The sequence below is a fragment of the Pan troglodytes genome, chromosome 12, assembly GCF_028858775.2.
Source record: "Pan troglodytes isolate AG18354 chromosome 12, NHGRI_mPanTro3-v2.0_pri, whole genome shotgun sequence".
NCBI lineage: Eukaryota > Metazoa > Chordata > Mammalia > Primates > Hominidae > Pan > Pan troglodytes.
In genome coordinates this window covers 106,803,684-106,825,530 of record NC_072410.2, presented here as the reverse complement: position 1 = coordinate 106,825,530, position 21,847 = coordinate 106,803,684, and the positions used below count along the sequence as shown (strand labels likewise).

At 46.1% G+C, this 21,847-nt stretch overlaps 1 long non-coding RNA gene across 1 annotated transcript in view; it reads left to right on the top strand.

The window, feature by feature from the left end:
• Positions 1 to 459: 459 nt before the first annotated feature.
• The window catches only part of LOC107971532 (uncharacterized), a 35,351-nt gene continuing 13,963 nt past the window's right edge, over positions 460 to 21,847 (top strand). Inside the window, exon 1 of the long non-coding RNA XR_001714469.1 lies at positions 460 to 710. This is a non-coding gene — a long non-coding RNA (uncharacterized LOC107971532). The remainder of the gene's footprint in view (positions 711 to 21,847) is intronic.

Sequence of the window (21,847 nt, the reverse complement as noted above, 5' to 3'; positions counted from 1 at the left end):
TTTTTTGAGAAGGGAAGGTGAGGGAATTTTTCGACCTTGTGCCATTGCTTGAGAGGCAGAAGCCAACACATCATTAGTTAAACCCAGACCAAATTCATCAGATTGTGAGACTCTAGACCCCACACCTGTCTAAGGACTGCAAAGAGCAGTCAGTGTACATAAGAATTCCCTCCTGCCTCCTGTGATTCTCAGCCCTCACCAGCCTGGGCCCATTGGTAAATTTATCTTGAGTTAAAAATACTGCTTCTACCACCAGCACACGCCAAATAGAGTCCTTGAGACACCTATGCACTGAAGCACCTACATGGTGTTTAGCACTGATATGGTACTCTGCCCTTTCTGAGCCTGATAGTCTGGCTGTCTGATAGGAGCAGGGAACCCACAGATATCATCTACTTCCGTAAAATTCGTTCAATTAATGAGCATCCACCGGGAGAAGAAGGATCATTTTCAGCCTCCCTGACCACAGGCTTTGGTTTCAGGACAATGCAGACTGGGCAGCAGATCAAATAAAGCCATCACCAGCCCATAGGACAGTCTCAAGGGGGTTAACTGTCCCTGTCCTCTGCAATTGTTGCTGGGGAGCAATTTGCCCTTGAATCTTCCATACTGTCCCTAAATTGACAATTTCATTTCCTTCCAATCCCGCCCCCTGCCCTGAAGATCTGCTGAAGCTGCGAGTTCCATGTGAGAAGGCAGGAGGATAATAGGTGAGTTCCATCCATCCGTCAGCCATAATGGTCGCGGACACTCCACGCCTTTTGTCTGCTGGTTTCCCTGAGGATGCAGGCTAGGGACCTGGGGTATTTACACTGCCTTTGTGTGTGTGGTTTTTAAATCAGCCCTCTTGTTTACTTCCCAGCCTTTACCCAGGCTGTTTACTACCTTTGGAGGGGCCAGGCCACTAAGTCAACATGCATTAAGACCCAACATCAAAATGTCATAATGCGAATGAGCAGAATTCTGAAAGGCCAGGGACATTGGCTGCTCTGTTGGGTCCTGTTTAGTCTGAGGGTAATGAAGAGCTCACAGATGACCTGATTTCATTAAACTAGGTCAGACTCAGCTGAAAAGCGGCTATGACTCTCACCCAGTTATATAGCCAGCTCTTCCTCTCTCCCTGCCTCCCTCCGCCCCCACCCCCACCTCGGGGCTTGAATGCTTTCTGGGAATTAATGCTGAGTTTTGTCAATACAGTAGCTAAATCTCCATGGAATAATTGGACCTTTCCCTTCGGCTTCTGTTTGTGCAGTGGCGAGGCCAGGCATGGGAGAGAAGGGGGTGGACTTTAATGCAGCATGTATGATTCAGTTGTAGCAGTTTGCTTTTGAGCCAGACATTCTGAGTTACAGCATCTTATCTGAGGGCTGTATTGACGGAAGCAGCTGAACTGACTCAAAGAGGAGTTATCATGCAAACAAGGCTTTCAATGTGTCCAGGCTCACCAGCGACACACGGGCCCTCTGCATCTTCAGAAGCCTCCTGGTGGGGAGTAGGAAAGGGACCAGGCAGAGGGTGGAGGCAGGAAGGAGTGGTGTCTGAAGGCTGCTGAGGGAGGAGAGGTGGTCCTCCCCCGTCCCTCCTTGCCAGGGAAAGACTGAGTCTGTGGTGGGCATTCCAGGCAGGCAGAATTCACTTCATCCACACAGAAGAAAGCGTTTCTAACAATTAAAACTGTCTGAAGATTGGATGGGCTGTCAGATGAGCTCACTTATACTTTATTATGCACCTACTATGTCTCAGACTTTATGCTGGGGACCTTGCTCTGAGCTCTGCAACATCTCAGTTCATAAGAGATGAGGAAACCAAGGTTTAGAAGTAAGTGACTTATGTAAGGTACCAAAACTAATATGAGGCAGACACAGGATTTGAACCCAGATCTTTCTATGTCCATGCTCCTTCCACTGTCCCCTCTGCCCCCACCTCTTTTTCAGGGCACATGGGGGATGGCTTATTTTTGCTCCCTGATGTCTGAGGCCTTAGCTATGAGACTCAAAGTTTGGGGACTGAGATCACTGAAGGCTTGCTGCGTCACATGCCTGGTGGTGAATGCTGGCTGTTGGCTGGGGGTCTCGGTTCCTCTCCACATGGACTTCAGTGTGTGGACTCTCCATGTGGGTTGCTTGGGCTTCCTCACAGCATGGTGGCTGGGTTCCAAGGGTGAGCGTCCCAAGACAGAACATAAAGTTGGAACACTTTTTCAGTCTATTCTTGAAAGTCACACAGTGTCACTTCTGCACATTGGTATTAGATAGCATTCATTAGAAGCAAGTCACTAAACCTGCCTCATGTTCCAAGGGGAGGGAAATTAAACTCAATCTTTTTTTTGTTTTGTTTTTATGATAATACCTTTAAACAATTTTTCTGATTATAAAAGTAATGCATGAGTAAGGCAAAAACTCCAAACATTGTAATGTAGAGCGTATGACACCCTTATGCTAAATTCCCAAATGAAAGAATCATCAATATGTGTCATTTTCTTGTTGCTTTTTGTATATTACTATTTTTTTTTGAATATTACTATTTGTATTAGGGTTCTCTAGAGGCACAGAACTAATAGGATTGAAGTATATATGAAGAGGAGTTTATTAAATAGTGTTGACTCACACGATCACAAGGTGAAGTCCCACAATAGGCCATCTGGAAGCTGAGGAACAAGGAAGCCAGTCTGAGTCCCAAAACCTCAAAAGTAGGGAAGCCGACAGTGCAACCTTCAGTCTGTGGCGAAGGCCTGAGAGCCCCTGGAAAACCACTGGTGTAAAGTCCAAGAGTCCAAAAGCTGAAGAACTTGGAGTCTGATGTTCAAGGGCAGGAAGCATCCAGCAGAGGAGAAAGATGAAGGCCGGAAGACTCAGCAAGTCTGCTCTTTCCATCTTCTCCTGCCTGTTTATTCTAGCTGCGCTGGCAGCTGATTAGATGGTGCCCACCCAGATCGAGGGTGGGACTGCCTCTCCCAGTCCACTGACTGAAATGTTAATCTCCTTTGGTAACACCCTCACAGACACACCCAGGAACAATACTTTGCATCCTTCAATCCAATCAAGTTGACACTCAATATTAACCATCAAACTATTCTAAGTAGTCGTATGACATGATTAAAGTGGTATTTTGGAAAGATCACTTTGGTGGCAGCAGTAATTAGAGGGAGAGAAACTGAAGTCCAGGAGACTACCTAGGGGTTAGCATAATTATTTAACAAATATATGAATACCTTCAATGTTGGCTTGTCATAGTCAAGTCTGAAGATAATAGGGGACTGCTTTAGGGGAACAGAAAAAATTAAAGAGGAATGGATGAATTCAAGAGACACTTTCAAGGAAGATTCATTAGGGTTAGTGACTGGATTGTGATTGGGGCAAAGGAGAAAGAGGAGCAAAAGGTGCCTGGGGATTTCAAGTGTGAGTTTTTGGGAGAATCACCCATTATCAGCTCGAGGCAAGTCAGGGATGGAAGCTCAGTTTTGGGGAGAGAGATGAGTGGGATGTATTTGGACTGAGCTGTCAGAAATCACTATGTTTAGGAGCTAAGCAGAGAAGCCACTCAAAGCAATAGGCAAAGAACAGCCAGGTTTGGGAAGACAGAAGCAAGAGCATGCAGGCCCAGAGCAGAGGGGAAGAGATTCAGAGAGGGTGGCTACGGTGCCAGGTGCCATAGACATCTCAAAGAGAGTAAGGCTTGGGAAAGGTGATGGGCATATAGAGCGAGCAGTCATGGTTGACTGAGCATCCTTGATGCCAGTGAAATGGCAGAGGCAGAATCCAGATTACAAAGGCAATAAAGAATATAAATAGCCCTAAACTCAATCTTTTGATGAGAGGAGTGGCAAGGTTCTAGAAACACACATGGAACCAGAAGTATCGCTGAGGTCTTTTTGGGAAAATACAACCTAAAACAATATTCAAAATCCTTAAGCTCGTGTTCTAATATGTAAGAGGCTGAAAGACTACCTCCTAGGGTTGTAGGCTTAAGCCACAGGTTTCCCAGACTTTTTGGATCATGGTGCTCCTAGGCCAAAAAAATACGTAACTGTTCTGTTTAAGTGGTTTTATATATATATATATAATATATATAATATATATTATATATATAATATGTATATATATTTTATATATTATATATATAATATGTATATATATTTTATATATTATATATATATAAAGTATCTCCTAATGAATTAGTAGGTATTTGAAATAATACTGATAAATGGAAAGAAAAAGTACTATCTTTATTTCTTTCACAAATAACTACAACTCATAGGATGTGTGAGCCAGTTGGGCACTATGCACCTTCTCAGATCTTGGAATCTGATGGGCCACTACCACCTTCACCGCCCGTTCCACATTGGTTTTCACACTGCACGTGCCTGTTATCCCTGCAACCACCTCAAACTCAGCTTTGCAAGGATATGATGTCCTTGAAAGGGATGCAGCACAATCTAATGCTGAAACGGTGAGCAGCCTGGAGCTCAGAGCTGTGTGTTGCCCTGTGGGTGTTGGGTATGGCTTCTACATTTAAAATACTCTTCAGGTTGGGCATGGTGGCTCATGCCTGTAATCCCAGCACTTTGGGAGTCTGAGATGAGTGGATCACCTGAGGTCGGGAGTTCAAGACCAGCCTGGCCAACATGGTGAACCCCATCTCTACTAAAAATACAAAATTAGCTGGGCATGGTGGTCCATGCCTGTATCCCAGCTACTTGGGAGGCTGAGGCAGGAGAATCGCTTGAACCCAGGAGGTAGGGGTTGCAGTGGGCTGAGATCGCACCACTGCACTCCAGCCTGGGCAACAAGGGCGAAACTGTCTCAACAAAACAAAACAAAATGGAAAAAAACCCAGCTCTTTAGTGCTCTTGTGAGTTTGCTGTGGGCCTCAGGGTACCTCATCACACAGTTTGAGAAGTGTGGGTTTAAACATAGTAGATCCAGAATGAGGGACTATTTAATGTGCCAAAGTGATAGTTTCCTAACACATACCAAACTTCCTAACAAGGTTATTCAGATTTCACATGTCTAGGATATATTGAACTTGGATAATTCAGAGTCGAGGGCAGTGAAGCTGATTTGTCCAAATTGATGAATTTTTAGGAACTGCCTTGGCTTTCATATATAACAGGTAAGAGACAACAATCTCCTCCCCTTATCTCAGGGAAGGTGAGCTATGAGTTATATACTGTCTTTAAGAAATTGACAATTGCCCTGAAAAATGTCACACATAGAGACTGAGGGAAAGATAGGAGGGGAAATGCGAAGCATATATAGGTTGAGAAAATTGCCCAAGCCAGGTAACATGGGTAGAAAAAAACAGAGCAATGTTTCATTCCCAGCTTACCTCAAGAACCTTCCCACTATCACTGGGCATGGTGGCTCACGCCTGTAATCCCAACACGTAGGGAGGTAGACGCAGGTGGATCACCTGAGGTCAAGAGTTCGAGACCAGCCTGGCCAACATGGTGAAACCCCGTCTCTACTAAAAATACAAAAATTAGCTGGGCATGGTGGCGCATACCTGTAATCCCAGCTACTTGGGAGGCTAAGGCAGGAGAATCACTTGAACCCGGGAGGTGGAGGTGGCAGTGAGCCGAGATTGCGCCATTGCACACCAGCCCTGGTGACAGAGTAAGACTCTGTCTCAAAAAAAAAAAAAAACCAAAAACCTTCCTAGTATCCTAGAGTGCTACCCAACATAAGATGAAATTTTACATGAACTGGAAACAATTAGGATAAACCCACCCAACCTCCACAGCAAAGTAGTTTCTGCAACTCCCAAAGTTAAATGAACCTAGAACATTGACATATTTTCCAAAGCAATTTCTTATTTAGCTCAGAACTTTATATGTGACCTCAATAAGGTCATTTTATGGCTCTTAGTTTCTTTAAATAGAGCACCAAAGTTGTAAAAAGGCGCATTTTTTCTCTAAGGTTACTTAGCAAATTGCAAATGAAAGAGGAAATATACATGCGACTAGAGAGTTCATCACCTTACTGCACTAGAAAATATGGCCCAATTTCTCACTCTCTTTCTTGTTCATAATTCTCAGACAAGACAATAGGAGTCATGTGATGTGACTGAGAAATTGGGCCAGTTAAAAATAGAAGGTGCACTTCACCAAGTTCATTAGAAAGTGGAAGTTTCATTGTTGATTGCTGTTCATTTATCTCTGCCTGCCACATCTGTGAGGGAGTGGGGCAAGAGACAATTGCAGATTCTGAGGGCTGGAGCCCCTACACCCCCCTCTTTCTATTTCCCGGCCTGGCTAAACAGCAATGCCCAGGAGCTCACCTGAGCCCCGTGCACTCTCTCTTGGTCCTCAGGGAACTCTCTTCTCTGGTTGGCAGCAGTTTTAGTTGGGAGAAAGCTCTAGCTGGCTCCTCGTTCCTCCCAATGGGAGTGCTCAACGTCAGCTTTTCTAAATGGGAAATGAAGGTCTCCAGCCTCACGTATGCAACATAGTGTCTGTACTTTTGCCCTTGCAGAGTTCTGAAAGTCTTAACAAGCCTTGCCTGCATAGCAGCTGGCAGGTGGGAGAGGAGAGAGGCCACACTGAGACCTGCCAGTTTCATAAATGGAACTGAGTTCTCCCCTCACCAGCTCAGAGTGAGCACCCACCATGGGTCCAGCAATGCCTGGGGCCCCAGATCTAGAAAGCACGATGATATACACTTGCAGGCCTTGCAGGGTTCCCAGGACAGAGGGTCCGAGGAAGGCCAGGCCAGGCCCAGAACTCCCAGACCTGATTCCCTCTGATGGTGGTCAATATTCTTCACATTAGGGTTTGCAAATTGTTTCATTTAACCAGGTATTCTCGCCTCCTCCCCACTTTTCTTTTTCCACTTTCAATTTTTATTTTAGAATCAGGTGGTACATGTGCAGATTTGTTGCAAAGGTATATTGTGTGAGGCTGAAGTTTGGAGTACAAATGAATCCGTCACTCTGGTAGTTTTTTTGTTTTTTTGAGATGGAGTCTTGCTCTGTCACCCAGGCTGGAGTGCAGTGGCACGATCTCGGCTCACTGCAAGCTCCGCCTCCCGGGTTCACGCCATTCTCCTGCCTCAGCCTCCCGAGTAGCTGGGACTACAGGGGCCCGCCACCGTGCCCGGCTAATTTTTTGTATTTTTAGTAGAGATGGGGTTTCACCGCTTTAGCCAGGATGGTCTCGATCTCCTGACCTCGTGATCCTCCCGTCTTGGCCTCCCAAAGTGCTGGGATCACAGGCGTGAGTCACCGCGCCCGGCCTCTAGTAGTTTTTTTCCAACCCTTGCCCTCCTCCCTCCCTCTCACCCCTTGTATCCTCCAGTGTCTATTGTTCCTATTTTTATGTCCATGTGTACTCAATGTTTAGCTCCCACTTATAAGCGAGAATATGGGGTACTTGGTTTTCTGTTCCTGTATTAATTCTCTTAGGATAATGGCCTCCAGCTGTATCCATATTGCTGCAAAGGACATGATTTCATTCCTTTTTACAGATGCATACTATTCCATGGTGTATGTGTATCACATTTTCTTTATCCAATTTACCATTGATGGGCACCTGGGTTGATGCCATGTCTTTGCTGTTGTCTCATCCTTGTTTTACAGATAAACAAGGCCCTGAGAGGAGAAGTGGTCGGACTGCACTAGGACCCTTTCCTGTCAGGGTGGGTGATCTGTCCTTTGTACCAGATCCCTTCCTTCGATGGTATAGGAAGAGGGTGTGTGTCCTAAGCCCAGGCTCCCCCTGCAGAGCATGCTGAGTTTGGGATGGGCAGGCACATTTGGGCCAGGCTTTTCTCCCTGACGTTATCACAGAAGCCATGGTTCTGCTTATACCCTATGATTCCCTCTGAGTTGAGGCCAGCTGAACAGCAGACACAGAAGCCAGCAGACGGAGGTTCGGTCTCAGCTTTGCTGCTGATGACGGTGGCGTTGCTGGAGCCTGGCTTCCTCATCCCCCACCTTCCAAGTTTATACTTTGAGACAACCTGCCCGAGGAAGTGCCGGGGGTCACCGAGCTGTACTGTTTTCCCTTGGTTTCTGCCTCACCCTGTCTAGCCCATTTGTTGGAAGCATGAGGGATGAAGCTCCCGTTCTATGTGCAGCAGGTGGGCCAGGCCCTGACCTTTGAATGCTCATCCTACAGGTGCGTGGGTAGATAGACCACCCTAGCTGGCCAGGCAGGCCCCCGGAGGGCCGAGCCACTCAGCCTGCCTCACAGTCAGGTAAGCCTGGCTCCTTCCTTAGCATGAGTGGCGAGTGGCAGAGGGCCCCAGTGTCTCACCTCCTCGTTTTTCCCTTTTGGGAGAGAATGCACAGGTTCCCCCAATGGCCACCAAGTAGGGGGCAGCCTCTCATTTTGCCTTTAGTTTACCCTAAGCTGAGGGGCCTCATGCCATGTGACCTGTGCACACGGGGTGCCCCAGCAGTGTAGACTGCATGGCCCATGGTGCTGACTTGAGCTGTGGTGGAAGAAGCCCAAACCACAAGTCAACTCACAAAGAGCTGATTCTTCACTGCTGTCCAGGGCTGTGGCATTGGGGAGCCCGCCCAGCAGGTGCAGCAGTTTGTCCCGAGAGCAGCTGGCCCCACCTGCTCTCCAGGTGGACTTTCAAGCCTCAACTCTTGCAAAATGGCTTGTCAATGGGACACGCCCACTGGGTCCCCACCTGGTGTTCTTTTGGACAATTAATCTTAGGGCAGCTGGCGAAGGAGCCTTGGAGAGCGGGAGCACGGGGTGGGGTGAGGTGAGGGTGGGAGGAGAGTGTTAGAATCGCTCATTTGAGAGGTTTTTTTGTTTTGTTCTGTTTTGTTTGACATGGAGTTTCGCTCTTGTTGCCCAGGCTGGAGTGCAATGGTGCGATCTTGGCTCACTACAACCTCTGCCTCCTGGGTTCAAGCGATTCTCCTGCCTCAGTCTCCCTAGTAGCTGGGATTACAGGCAGATGCCAAGTTGCCTGGCTAATTTTTGTATTTTTAGTAGAAACAGGGTTTCACCGTGTTGGTCAGGCTGGTTTCAAACTCCTCACCTCAGGCAATCTGCCTGCCTTGGCCTTCCAAAATGCTGGGATTACAGGCATGAGCCATGGCGCCCAGCCCATTTGAGGGATTTTAAGATATGTATGTCTGCACCAGCCCCTTCCACTGCCTGAAAATGAAGCTAGGCCAGGTTACTATTAGAATATCTAAGAAGGGTGATGTTCTACTGCGTATTTTTTACCTTCTAAGTTAGAAACAGAAAACAGAGTCTTGAGGACATCACTAGGAGACTGGTAGCTTTCTCTTGGTTTTGCTTTTGCTACTCTTTCTAGGTTCTCCTCATTTGGCCCATTTCTAAAATACAGGATCCTGCTGCTGAATGACTTCCCTGGGAAGCGATGACCTCCATCCTCTTCCTCCTCTTGCTCCCCCTCTTCCCTCCTCCTCTTCCCTAGACCTCAGCTAAAAATTCAACGCTATGCCAGGGTAAGAGAGGATCTTTGTGTTTTATAGTTGAGGAAACTGAGGCCCAGAGTGGGGAAACAGGCAAGAGACCTCTTGGGCATTCTAGGTGTGTACTGATAGATCCAAAATGAATTTGTAGAAATTGAATTTCGGCATAGAGAGAAATAAGCATTTTCTGAGTCACAGCATCCTTATTCAGGAGGCAATGTCCTTGGTGCTATCCTGGTCCAGTTATGGTACGTGGAGCCTGTACCATGTGAGGGATGTGGTGTGTGGCTTATCTCCCAGGTTGGTCTTCCGTAAAATGGGGGTATTCGCTTGTCTATGTCACAGGACTCTCCCCAGTGGTAAGTGAGCTGGTGTATGGAAAAGGGCTATGATTGGATCTGGTGCATTAAGACACACCATTCATTCATTTCCAAAGGGTAGCAGACATGGTAGTTAGGAGGTGGGTTCTGGAGCTACACCATCTGGGTTCTGATCCTAGCTCTGCACTTTATTAGCTGTGTGACCTTAGGTGAGTTATTTTACCTCTCTGGTCCTCAAATGTCTTGTCTATAAAATGAGGATAATAATCGCATCACCTCAGAGGGTCAATATGAGGATCAAATAAGTAAACCACCAAGAACAGTGCCTGGCACATAAGTTCTCAATAAATGTTAGCTGCTATGATAAACATTATTATGGACAAACCATGAGTGTTATTATTATAATTGTTGTTCCATCTTCCAGAGTCTCAGGGGCTGTAAGTGATGATGAAGGCAGATTCCTAAAGAAAGTTAGGATTGATGAAAAATCCCCCCAGCTCACCATTAATGGGGATGTCCAGGGAGATACTGAACAATTATTTTTTCTGAGATGTTAACAAGAGGACTCTTGCATGAAAGGATAACTTAGACCTAATTTCCCCTTCAAAGACTCTATGTTTCAAAAATAACACTGAATTTTTCGGGTACTTAAACAAATGGGTAAGGGGCTGGGCACAGTGGCTCATGCCTATAATCCCAATGCTTGGGGCCAGGAGTTTGAGACCAGCTTGGGCAACATAGCAAGACCCTCATCTCTACAAAAAGTTAAAAAAAGAATTAACTGGGCATGGTGTTATGTGCCTATAGTCCTAGCTACTCAGGAGGCTGGGGTGTGAGGATCACTTGAGCCTAGGAATTTGAGGTTACTGTGAGCTATGATTGTATCACTGCACTCCAGCCTAGGCTATAGAGTGAGACCCTAGCTCTAATATATATATATAATAAAAAGGGCAAGAAGGCATTGCAACTTCTTTTAAAGAAGTTGATCTTTATCTTCTCCCACTTGGTCATTCAATGCTTTCAGAATACCTTCTATGTGACAGACACTATATAGGCACTTGGGACCAGAGTTAGATGGGATGCAACTTTTGCCCTCAAGAGAGACAGACATACAAGCCTATGTTTTTAGGATATGATATTGGGTACAACGAACCTATCAGGTGCAGTGTGGGCAAAGGGGGTTCTGTGACTACTTCTGGGGAATTCTGACTGAGAAGTCTTCCAAGAAAGAAAACACTAGTCCTGGGTTCCAAAAGAGAAGTGGGAGTGCCTCAGGCAGGTAAGAGGAGAAGGACATTCCCAGAGGAGGAAACACCATCTTCTCTCTTCCTCCCTGATGGCATTGTAAGACTGAGAGCATGATGGCAGTTTAAGTGCTTTGCAAAATAGCAGATGAGAAGGGTTATCGACAAGCCAACAAGTGTGCCTCTGACTTTGCAAGAAGCTGCTGGCCCTGGTTTTAGGAGCAACCAGCATGTCTGAGGTCTGCTGTTAATGATCTCAAAGCTGAGGGTTTATGCCTAATATCAGACATCCCCTCCCTGAGGGGATACCAGTCAAGATGATCCCTGTGTTTCTGAAATGTAGAGGAAATAAACCTCATTTCCATCTTTACCTCGTTTTTTATAAATGTCAAGAAAGGCCCAACATTGCTCACATCCCCACCGCCAACTCAGATCCATTCAAATCAAAAGAGGAGATCAAATCCCCCACCTTGAAAAGCTTCTGGAATCCAATAGCCTCTGCCCTCCTTGCATCATTGCATCCATCCCCACATCACAGTCAAGTCAGGTGTGAGTTTCAGTTAACCTGGGACAAGGTATTGAAGGCTGAGTGCCTGCCAATTACCTCCATAGAGGCAGAGCCCAGGACCAGAGAAAAGAAACAGCCATCATGTCAGGCATGTGTGATTATAGGAGAAAAGAAGAATTCAGGTGGGAGAATTATGGGGAGGGGAGGAGAAAGCAGAGCCTTAGGGATTATGTGTCCCAATGGCCTTTGTAGGAGGCTGGCTGATCCTGCTTCCTCTGATCTGGTGACCACAGGAGCTGTGCCAGCAAGGCTTAGGACCGCAGATGGCTCCAGCCTGGTGCAGTAGAAAAAGCAGAGTATTTGAAATCACCAAGAGCTGAGCTACAGTCACAGCAGGGGCTCTAGTCAGCTGCATGACTGTTCACAGATGACTTATATAAATCTTAATTTCTTTACTGGTAAAATGAGGCTAATAAAATTTACCTCCAAAGGTAGTGGGGATTAAACAATATAATGAAAGTAAAGATGCAGGCACAGTATTAGCTACAGAGACATAGCAGGTGGTAATCAGTAGATGTTCAGGCATCAAGGGACAGACATTTATTGAACACCTACCAAGAGTCTTACCTGTTGGACTGACTGCCCCTGATCATCATTGTCCAAACTTATGTCATTCACTCACTTGATAAACATTTATTGAGATAAACTATATGTCAAGCACTGAAATATGCTCTGAGGCTGCAGACTTGTAGATAATAGGTGTCTTTTTGGAGCTCACACACTATATCCATGAAGATTCTTTTTGCAGCCTCATCTATAAAATTGAAACGTTGGAAATAACCTGGAGGCCCAACAACAAGGGAATAGTAAAGTAGACGATGGCTTGTCCACTCAAAGGAGTATTCATGTATGGCAACACTGACAATTGCTTATCATATATTAACTGAAATAAGCAGGAAAAGAAATTCTAAGTACAATTAAGCTTCGTTATTCACAATAGTTGTGTTTTATAAGTTTATTAGTCTGTTCTTACATTACTAACAAAGACATACCTGAGACTAAGTAACTTATAAAGGAAAGAGGTTTAATTGACTCACAGTTCTGCAGGGCTGGGAATGCCTCAGGAAACTTACAATCATGGCAGAAGAAGCAAACATATCCTTCTTCACATGGCAGCAGGAAGGAGAAGAATGAGTGCCCAGCAAAGGGGGAAGCCCCTTATAAAAACATCAGCTCTTGTGAGAACTAACTCACTATCACAAGAACAAGATGGGGGAAACTGCCCCTATGATTTAATTATCTCCACCTGGTCCCTCCCAGGACATGTGGGGATAATGGGAACTATAATTAAGGTGAGATTGGGTGGGGAAACAGCCAAACCCTATCATTTTGCCCCTGGTCCCTCCCAAATATCTTGTCCTCATGATTCAAAACACAATTATCCCCTTCCAACCATCCCCCAAAGCTTAACTCATTCCAGCATTAACTCAAAAGTCCAAGCCCAAAGTCTCATCTGGGCCCTTCTTCCTGTGAGCCTGTAAAATCAAAAGCAAGTTAGTTACTTACTAGATACAATGGGAGTACAGGCATTGGATAAATACACCCATTTCAAGTGGGAGAAATTGGCCCAAACAAAGGAGTTACAGGCCCCTTGCAAGTATGAAATCCAATAGTGCAGTCATTAAACTTAAAGTTCCAAAATGATCTCCTGGATGTCTCACATCCAGGTTATGCTGATGCAAGGGGTGAGCTCCCATGGCTTTGGGCAGCTCTGCCCCTGTGGCTTTGCAGGGTACATCCCCCCTCCCAGCTGCTTTCATGGGCTGGTGTTCAGTGCCTGTGGCTTTTTCAGGAGCATAGTGAAAGTTGTTGGTGGATCTACCATTCTGGGGTCTGGAGGACTGTAGCTGTCTTCTCACAGCTCCACTAGGCAGTTGCTCTAGTGGGGACTCTGTGGGGGCTATGACCCCACATTTTCCTTCTGCACTGCCCTACTAGCAGAGGTTCTACGTGAGGGCTCCGCCCCTGCAACAAACTTCTGCCCAGACATGAAAGGAAGTTCCATGCATCTTCTGAAATCTAGGTGGAGGTTCTGAAACCTCCATTCTTGACTTCTGTGTACCCACAGGCTCTACACCACATGTAAGCTACCAATGCTTGGGGCCTGCACCCTCTGAGTCAATGGCCTGTGCTGTATGTTGGCTCCTTTTAGCCATGGCTGGAGCTGAAGCAGCTGGGACTTAGGGCATCATGTCCCGAGGCTGCATAGAGCAGAGGGGCCCTGGGCCTAGCCCAGAAAACCATTTTTTCCTCCTAGGCCTCCAGGCTTGTGATGGGAGGGGCCGCAGTGAAGATCTCTGACATGCCCTGGAGACATTTTCCGCATTGTCTTAGTGATTAACATTTGGCTTCTCATTACTTATGCAAATTTCTGCAGCCAGCTTGAATTTCTCCCCAGAAAATGGATTTTTCTTTTCTGTCACATCATCAGGCTGCAAATTTTCCAAACTTCTATGCTCTGCTTCTTGAACACTTTTCCACTTAGAAATTTCTTCTGCCACATAGTCTAAATTCAAGTTCAAAGTTCCACAGATCTCTAGGGCAGGGGCAAAATGCAGCCAGTCCCTTTGCATAGCAAAAGTGACCTTTACTCCAGTCCCCAACAAGTTCCTCATCTCCGTCTGAGACCACCTCAGCCTGGACGTCATTGTTCATATCACTATCAGCATTTTGGTCAAAGCCATTCAAGTCTCTAGGAAGTTCTAAACTTTCCCGCATCTTCCTGTCTTCTGAGCCCTCCAAGTCTCTAGAGAATTCCAGACTTTCCCACATTTTCCTGTCTTCTGAGCCCTCCAAATTGTTCCAACTTCAGCCCGTTATCCACATTTTTGGGTATCTTTACAGCAGTGCCCCATTCTGAGTACCAATTTACTGTATTAGTCTGTTTTCATTCTGCTAATAAAGACATACCCTAGACTAGGTAATTTATAAAGAAAAGAGGTTTAATTGACTTACAGTTCTGCAGGGCTGGGGAGGCCTCAAGAAATGTACAATTATGGCAGAAGGGGAAGCAAACATGTTCTTGTTCACATGTCAGCAGGAATGAGAAGAATGAGTGCCCAGTGAAGGAGGAAGCCCCTTATTAAACCATCAGATCTCATGAGAGCTAACACACTATCACGAGAACAGGATGGGATAAACTGCACCCATGATTCAATTATCTCCACCTTGTCCCTCCCACAACACATGGGGATTATGGGACCTACAATTCAAGATGAGATTCAGTGGGGACACAGCCAAACCATATCGCCATGAACACTGAATTAGTGAATGCTGAACCATTGCCTCCAGGAGGAACACAGAGTCCTGAGAGCCTCTGGTTATAATGTTTTGTTAGTTGATTAATTCATGACTTTATTTTATGCAGGCTTCTATCCAAAGACAGAATCTTGTTGATTCACTAAAATGAAACTCATGGCCAATAGCCCTTGAAGTCATGTTGAAATGAAGCTCATCTAACACATATTCTCTCTGTAAGGCACATCCCAGCCTCCTTGCACTCAGAAACACTAGACAACACTTCAGCACTATGCTTAGGAGCCATTTAAAACAGACGGATTTCCAAAAGAAAGCACAAAAATGCAAAAAACGTGGGCACTAAATAGTCTGTGAAAGGGATGCTCATTTACAGTATGTGAGCTGAAACAAGGAGGCAGTACTTGTCCTGTTCAAACTCTGCTGGGAACATAAGTGTGGAACTACTCAAAATTTCCGCCACTTTGTGCATGTCTGTGGACGACCAAGAAGTGCCACAAGTATTGATTTTGGAGTTATAAATACATTTTAGCAAGTAGGTGAATTCACAAGTATGGAATCCACAGATAGGGTGTACATGTGGATAAAGCTTGGAGACGTTGTAGAAGAAAATTAAAACGTTGGTCACAGGATTACTATTGATGCTTCTCTGTTTTAAAATTTTCATTAATGTCAAATTTTTTCCTTTGTTTAACAATAAATAACACTTTAGGGAAAACAAACAAAGCCTCCATCTGGCTCTTACACCCTCCTTCTCTGCCACCTTGTTCTCATGACATGGGCTTAGAAATGGAGGCGATGAAGCTTCAGGGTTAGGGGTTCCCAGCCTGGGCTCCTCCATGCCAAGGCTTCTGGAATGATCATTGACAGTTAAACATTTTGCCCCAAGGTAGCTAAAATCATGCCTTAGGCTGGGCGCAGTGGCTCACACCTATAATCCTAGCACTTTGGGAGGCTGAGACGGGCAGATTGCCTGAGCTCAGGAGTTTGAGACCAGCCTGGGCAACATGTTGAAACCCTGTCTCTACTAAAATACAAAAAATTAGCTGGGTGTGGTGGTGCGCACCTGTAGTCCCAGCTACTCAGAAGGCTGAGGCAGGAGAATTGCTTGAACTTAGGAGGCAGAAGTTGCAGTGAGCCAAGATTGTGCCACTGCACTCCAGCCTGGGAGACAGAGAGAGACTTCATCTAAAAAAAAAAAAAAAAAAAAAAAAAAGCCTTTACTCAGCCTCACCGGGGCACAAAGCACTGACCAGTTTTTCTCTGGTTGTAATCATGTCCTCACCATGTGGCAGCTCCAGTGACCTCAACTCCATCAGAAGCTTTCATGCAATTTCCTGTGTTTTGATGACAGAAAATTTGGAAAACAAGTTAGTGTAGTTTGTTTAATAGAGTCTCCCCAAAACTGGGCTCTTTGGAGAAAAGATTTTTTTTTTAAAGGAGTGCTTGTGATGGAAATATTAAGAGTTGTTGCTCTAAATTATGTGAAAGGCACCCCTTTGGGTTCCTTTTCAAAGGTATTTGGCAGGAAAGCAGCTCAGCCATTGACGGGACCTAGATGCCCTATTGGATCATTCTACGGGGCTATTTGAAGAAGATATAGAAACTTCTTCATCAATACTTGCCGAAGCTAGGAGTATTGTCCTAATTTCTAACTATGGGGACAGGAAATTCCAGGCCACAAAGGTTGCTCACATTTTTACCTGATTTGCCTCCAGATTTGGAGTTATGTGAATGGCTTGTTTGTCTAACTCAGCTCTGCTCAAATCAATCTTTCACGGGTCCCCCCAGTAAAGATCACCTTGGGTCAAAGGTCATAGGTCATCATGGTTCTTAAATACCTACCCACTTTGTAGGAGTTCCAAAGTGGACAATTACTCAGAAATTAGGAATAAAAGCATATATTTCAAAAGACTAATTGGGAAAAATGGGTATGGCATGTGCAGTAATGTTTCAAATGTTGTCTTTATGGCTATCCCAATTAATTTCCAGTGTTTCTCCAACCTGACTTTTAAAAAGGTAGAATATAATAGAAAGCAACCTGCTGTTGATGTGCAGAGTTGCCTATGTCACATCTGCTGTACAATGACTTGACCATTAGGATATTCATCCTTTTTATGTGCCTGGGTGTGCTCATGCACAGCACATTCTTAAATGTATGTGAGTCCAGACACATACATGCAAAGTTGTGATCAAAAGATTTCCCTAAAGTAATTAATTCAGGGCTACTGCTGAGAAACAAGGCAAAACTTAGAGGGGCTTTCCAAAAATATCATAGTTTTGCTGTTCAGTAGTGCTGACTTCTTGTGGTGCAAATCTATTAATTTTGATGTAATAAAAAAAGTGTTCATAGAAACAAGCAAGAAATAAATAGGGACATTAAGATTATATGGAAAGGTGGAAACTGAAAGGTGAGCTAAGGATTGTCCAGATGACAGGCAAAGGCAGTGGAGGCAACGTGGATGGAGCAGGTTGGTTAAATTCATGTGTATTTTAAAAGGGTGACTGTCCATTATGCGCACAACTCACAGGCTCTGCTTCCTGGAGAGCCAGGCAGTTGCTTTTTTGATGAAAGAAAATCATTTCAACATGCGGAAGGAGAGGGCTTTTTGACTATAGCTTCTTCGAAGTGTGACCTCCAAATGGTCACATATCAAGGTGCCTCGTATTTACCTTCATGCCGGGCTTTCAAATCAACAGTTGGAGACTTTCAACATTTCTATTGTGCAGTTTTAGCGCACGGATTAAAAAGAAATCCATCTGTTAATATTTGTTTTTCTTGTCCTTTGTTAACCAAAGATTCTTAGGAACTTTCCAATTTAAAGGAACAACTTTTATTCATCATCTTGGTTAGAAGCAGCTTCTGCAGCTTGGGCCTTCCTCTTAGAGGGGAGCACATCTTAAATAAGGAAGGACTTGGTGAGTGATACTAGCCCTTCTTTGGTCAGCAGAGCGAGATGCCAAAAGGTACAGGCCTGGTTCTAAGGTGCTGAATGAATTAACTGCAAATGGTTGTTGATTCTGTTTGCTTGTTGGAGCGCCTACTGTGCGCTGGACAGGGAGCTGGACACCTGGTAAATCTTCTATAGTCTTTATAACAATGTTGCAAAGTGAGCATTATCAATATCCTTGCTTAAATGAGACAGCATGGAGAGGTTAAGGAACTTACCTAGAGCCACTCAGCTAAGTGGTTGAGCTGGGATTCAAGCCACATGTGTCTGTCTTTGTGGCCTCTATTGGGTCACACTTCCCAGAAGCCCTGAAATCACCAGGGAAAAGATGGCGTCTCCGAGAGCCCACCGAGGGGGATGGGGGACTTAGGCTCATCTCGCCAGGGTGGGGGAGGTAGAGGGAGCAGCCAGATGCTCCAGTCATCTCAGGTCAAATGAAGCCTGATCCTTTCTCAGCTTGATTTGACCTAGAACTGGGAAACAGATGGGTCCAAGCAGCCCCAGGGTCTGAGGACGGCTGGGCAGACACATGCGTCCTGGCTGCAATCGCTCTCGTTCTGAGGGCCCAGGGCTGGGGGCTGCCCTGGGACCCAAGCTCCAGTGTGGGTCTTTTGACTTATAAAACCTTAGCTAGGAATTCCTCTGTCAGGCTAGAGGGCTCGTCCTTTCTGAGGGCAGTAGACCCAGGGAGGCCCAGAGCAAATCCAGGGAGATAAGGCAGATGTCAACAGATGCATTGTAAACAACGTGGTGTGGATACTGGAAGAGATAGCGGAGGAGATAAACAGGGATCTAGGAAAGGTGCCCCATGGACTTAAGGCTAACTCAACCCCAAAGAGCTGTCTTTTTGCAATGCTGGGCCATGAAGCTGTTTAGAAACACCCTCTAACTGTATGAGCATGGGACCTGGCTCACAGATTTTTACTATATGTGTGTTAAGTGAATGAACTAATGAATAGAGACCTAGGCATTATTCATTCACTACTCATTTACTGATATGAGGACAAACAGTTCCAGTTTGTCTAGGACTAAGGGTGTCCCGGGATATGGGACTTTCAGTGCTAAGACAAGGAATGTCCTGGGCAAACCAGGACTAGTTGGTCTCTGTAGTTACTGAGGATCTATGATGGACTGGACCCTGGGCCCCCACTGGGCATATGGAGGTAAGTCAGACTCAGTTCTCACTCTCAAGAAGTGCACAGCATGGTTGCAACAGGAAGATAGAAGGAAGAGTGGCAAGTGTCATGATAGGGCCATGAATAAGAGTGAGGCTGTGGAGCCTGACACTTTGGCGATGGCTTTTTTTTTTTTTTGAGATGGAGTCTCGCTCTGTCCCCCAGGCTGGAGTGCAGTGGCTTGATCTCAGCTCACTGCAAGCTCCGCCTCCCGGGTTCACGCCATTCTCCTGCCTCAGCCTCCTGAGTAGCTGAGACTACAGGCGCTCCCCACCACGCCCGGCTAATTTTTTGTATTTAGCGATGGCTTTTAAGAGGAGGAGTAAACACTGGCTTGAGTCTCATGGGAGAGGAACTCACCAGATCCCTACAAGAAGCTTGGAAAGGGCCTTGAGGTTAAGAGACAGCTGGGACTAAGGCCTAGAGGCTCACACAACAATGGTTTGGTTCAAGAAACAGTAGGCAGCATATGTGCGTGTTGGAGGGGTGGGATTGGGAGCATGTGGAGGTTGTAGGGTTGGAGAGGTATTTGAGGGTCCAGTTACAAGTGGTAAGCTATGCTAAGAGAGATTAAATTGATAATATAGGCAATAGGGAGCTGTTGAAGGTTTTCTGAGCATGGAGAGATAGAATCAGATATTACAAAACATTTCATTCATTCAACACATGTTTACTAAGCATCTATTACGTGCCATACATTGTGCTGGAGGAATGAATGAATAAATGCATGCATGCATGGCCATCACTTAATTTTCCAATCACAGTGAGGATCCTTGAAATCCAGGGACCAGCTGATGTGACTTGTGGGCCTATGATCTCTGTCAGAAAATCATTCTGCAATGAGCAAATCTAAGACAGCCAGCATTGGCTCCCGCCACCGCCCCCTTATCTGTTTTTCTTTTTGCAAAAGACCTTGAGGCCTGTAGTCGGTTCCACTACAAAACGGTTACACAATTTCCCTGGGAGAAGGCGAGTTTCCACCTTTGGGGATGAATAAGCCCTTTCTTTTCTGGAGAGCCGGCCAATGAGGCACAGGCTGGGTACTGCAGGAGGGGCGGCTGAGGGAACAGCAGGCCTCGGTCTAATTTGGGGGTAACTATTTGTTTTTTCATTAAACAAAGTCTGCATGGTAGGAATTGTGGTTGCAGGAGCCTCGGGAGGCCGATAAAGCAGGCAGGGCGAGTCTGCCGGGAGCAGCGGGCGAGGGAGCTGCTCTCTGATTCCGCTGCTGCCCAAAGCTTCCACTTTTCTGGGGCTGCAGGTCCTATAAATGGTGCCTTTGAGGAGGCTGCCCTGGTGACAGCAGGACCCTCCCTGCAGCACCCACTCGGCCACTGACTTCTGAAAGCGGGATTGTCCCTCCCCAAGCCCTGCCCTCCTGCGACATTCCTCATGCTGACCATTGTCTGCAGAAAGAGGCCATTGTCTGGGGCTGACATATCTGCTGACCAGGCACATGAAACAAGCAGAGCTTTGGGGAGGAAGAGATCCACCCAAACCAACAAAAAACCTGAGCCTAGCCTGAGGGCAGGGCTTAGACCCGGCTTGCTGAATTTCCTGATTCACTGGTGTTCTTCCCGAGAGGAAGTGCCCACCACTGTGGGAGGATCCGAGTTTTATCTCTGGGCTGGAATGACACCATCCCTGCCTTTGTGTCAACAGCACTGAGAGGCCTTGTTTAGGGTGATGTGGCCAGTGCTGAGAAGGGCTTGTTTGAAGAGAAAAAAGAAAAAAACAGAACAATGTTTATCCAGCAGGCAGCTCCTGCCAAGGCGGCCTCCTCGCTGTCCTCTCCGTAGGATGCTGCTCGCCAGGCCTTCTTGGCTGTTCCTCGGCCTTGGGTGCAGGCCGTGGGTGGGGGGACAGCCAGCTGGTAGACACCGGTATTCGATGCCAGCTCTTACAACAGGGAGGTGGGTAAACAGGCTGCTGTCCCCACCTCTCCCAGGCACCCCCTGTGGCCTTGACTGCCCAGCCCTCCCCCTAACATCTTCCCCACCCACAACTAAGTTAACTCACACTAGGGGCAGCAGAGCCTTCAGACCTGTGGCCGCTACATCCATTCTGAGCACTTGGTGCCCCCACACGTACCCTTCCCTTCGGATTTGGAATATCACCGCTGCATGCAGGCACATTGCTGAGGCCAGCTGAATTGCCTTTGGGCATTAAGCCTCAGAGAGCCTCGCTACTCAAATGGTGGTCCCAGGACCAGCAGCAGCGGTGTTACCAGGGGCTAGTTAGAAATGAAGATTCTCAGGCCCATCTTGCTGTGTCAGAATCTGCATTTTAACAAGATTGCCTGCATCTATTTGCACATTAAGTTTGAGAAGCACTGGTCTAAATCAGTGGTTCTCAAACAAGGCAGCCTATTGGAATCACCTGGGGAGCTTTTAAGTGTCTCAAAGACCAGGCAGCCTCTCCGGCCAATTATATGAGGATCTCTGGGGTGGGGGCGGTGGGGAGTGACACTGGAACATCAGTGTTTTCTCACACTTTCCAAATGACTTCAATGTGTCTCCAGGTTTGAGGCAGAGGAGCTAGGATGGGGCCCTCTTTCCCCAGTCCTTGGACTGGGTTTCCGTCAGTCACGATATCCTCACTTAGTGCAACTCAGCAACTTTTCCTGAGCATTTTCTATGTGCCAAGAACCACAACAATTGCTGAGGTTTTATCAATGGTGTTGGTACGTGTTCACTTCTGCAATGTCTTTCTGGCCCAAAGAACTCCTAGTCATCCTTCAAAGCCCAGTTTAGAAACCTCCTTCTCTGTGATGTGTTTTTTGACCTCCTGAAATGGGGAAAATGCTTCTTCCTTTTAACTCACATTGTCCTCTGCATTTTTCTATTATTGAATTTGTCATGCTGAGTCATAAACATCTATTTACCAATCACTGGACTGGGAGCCTCAAGGACAGGGACAGTATATTATTTAT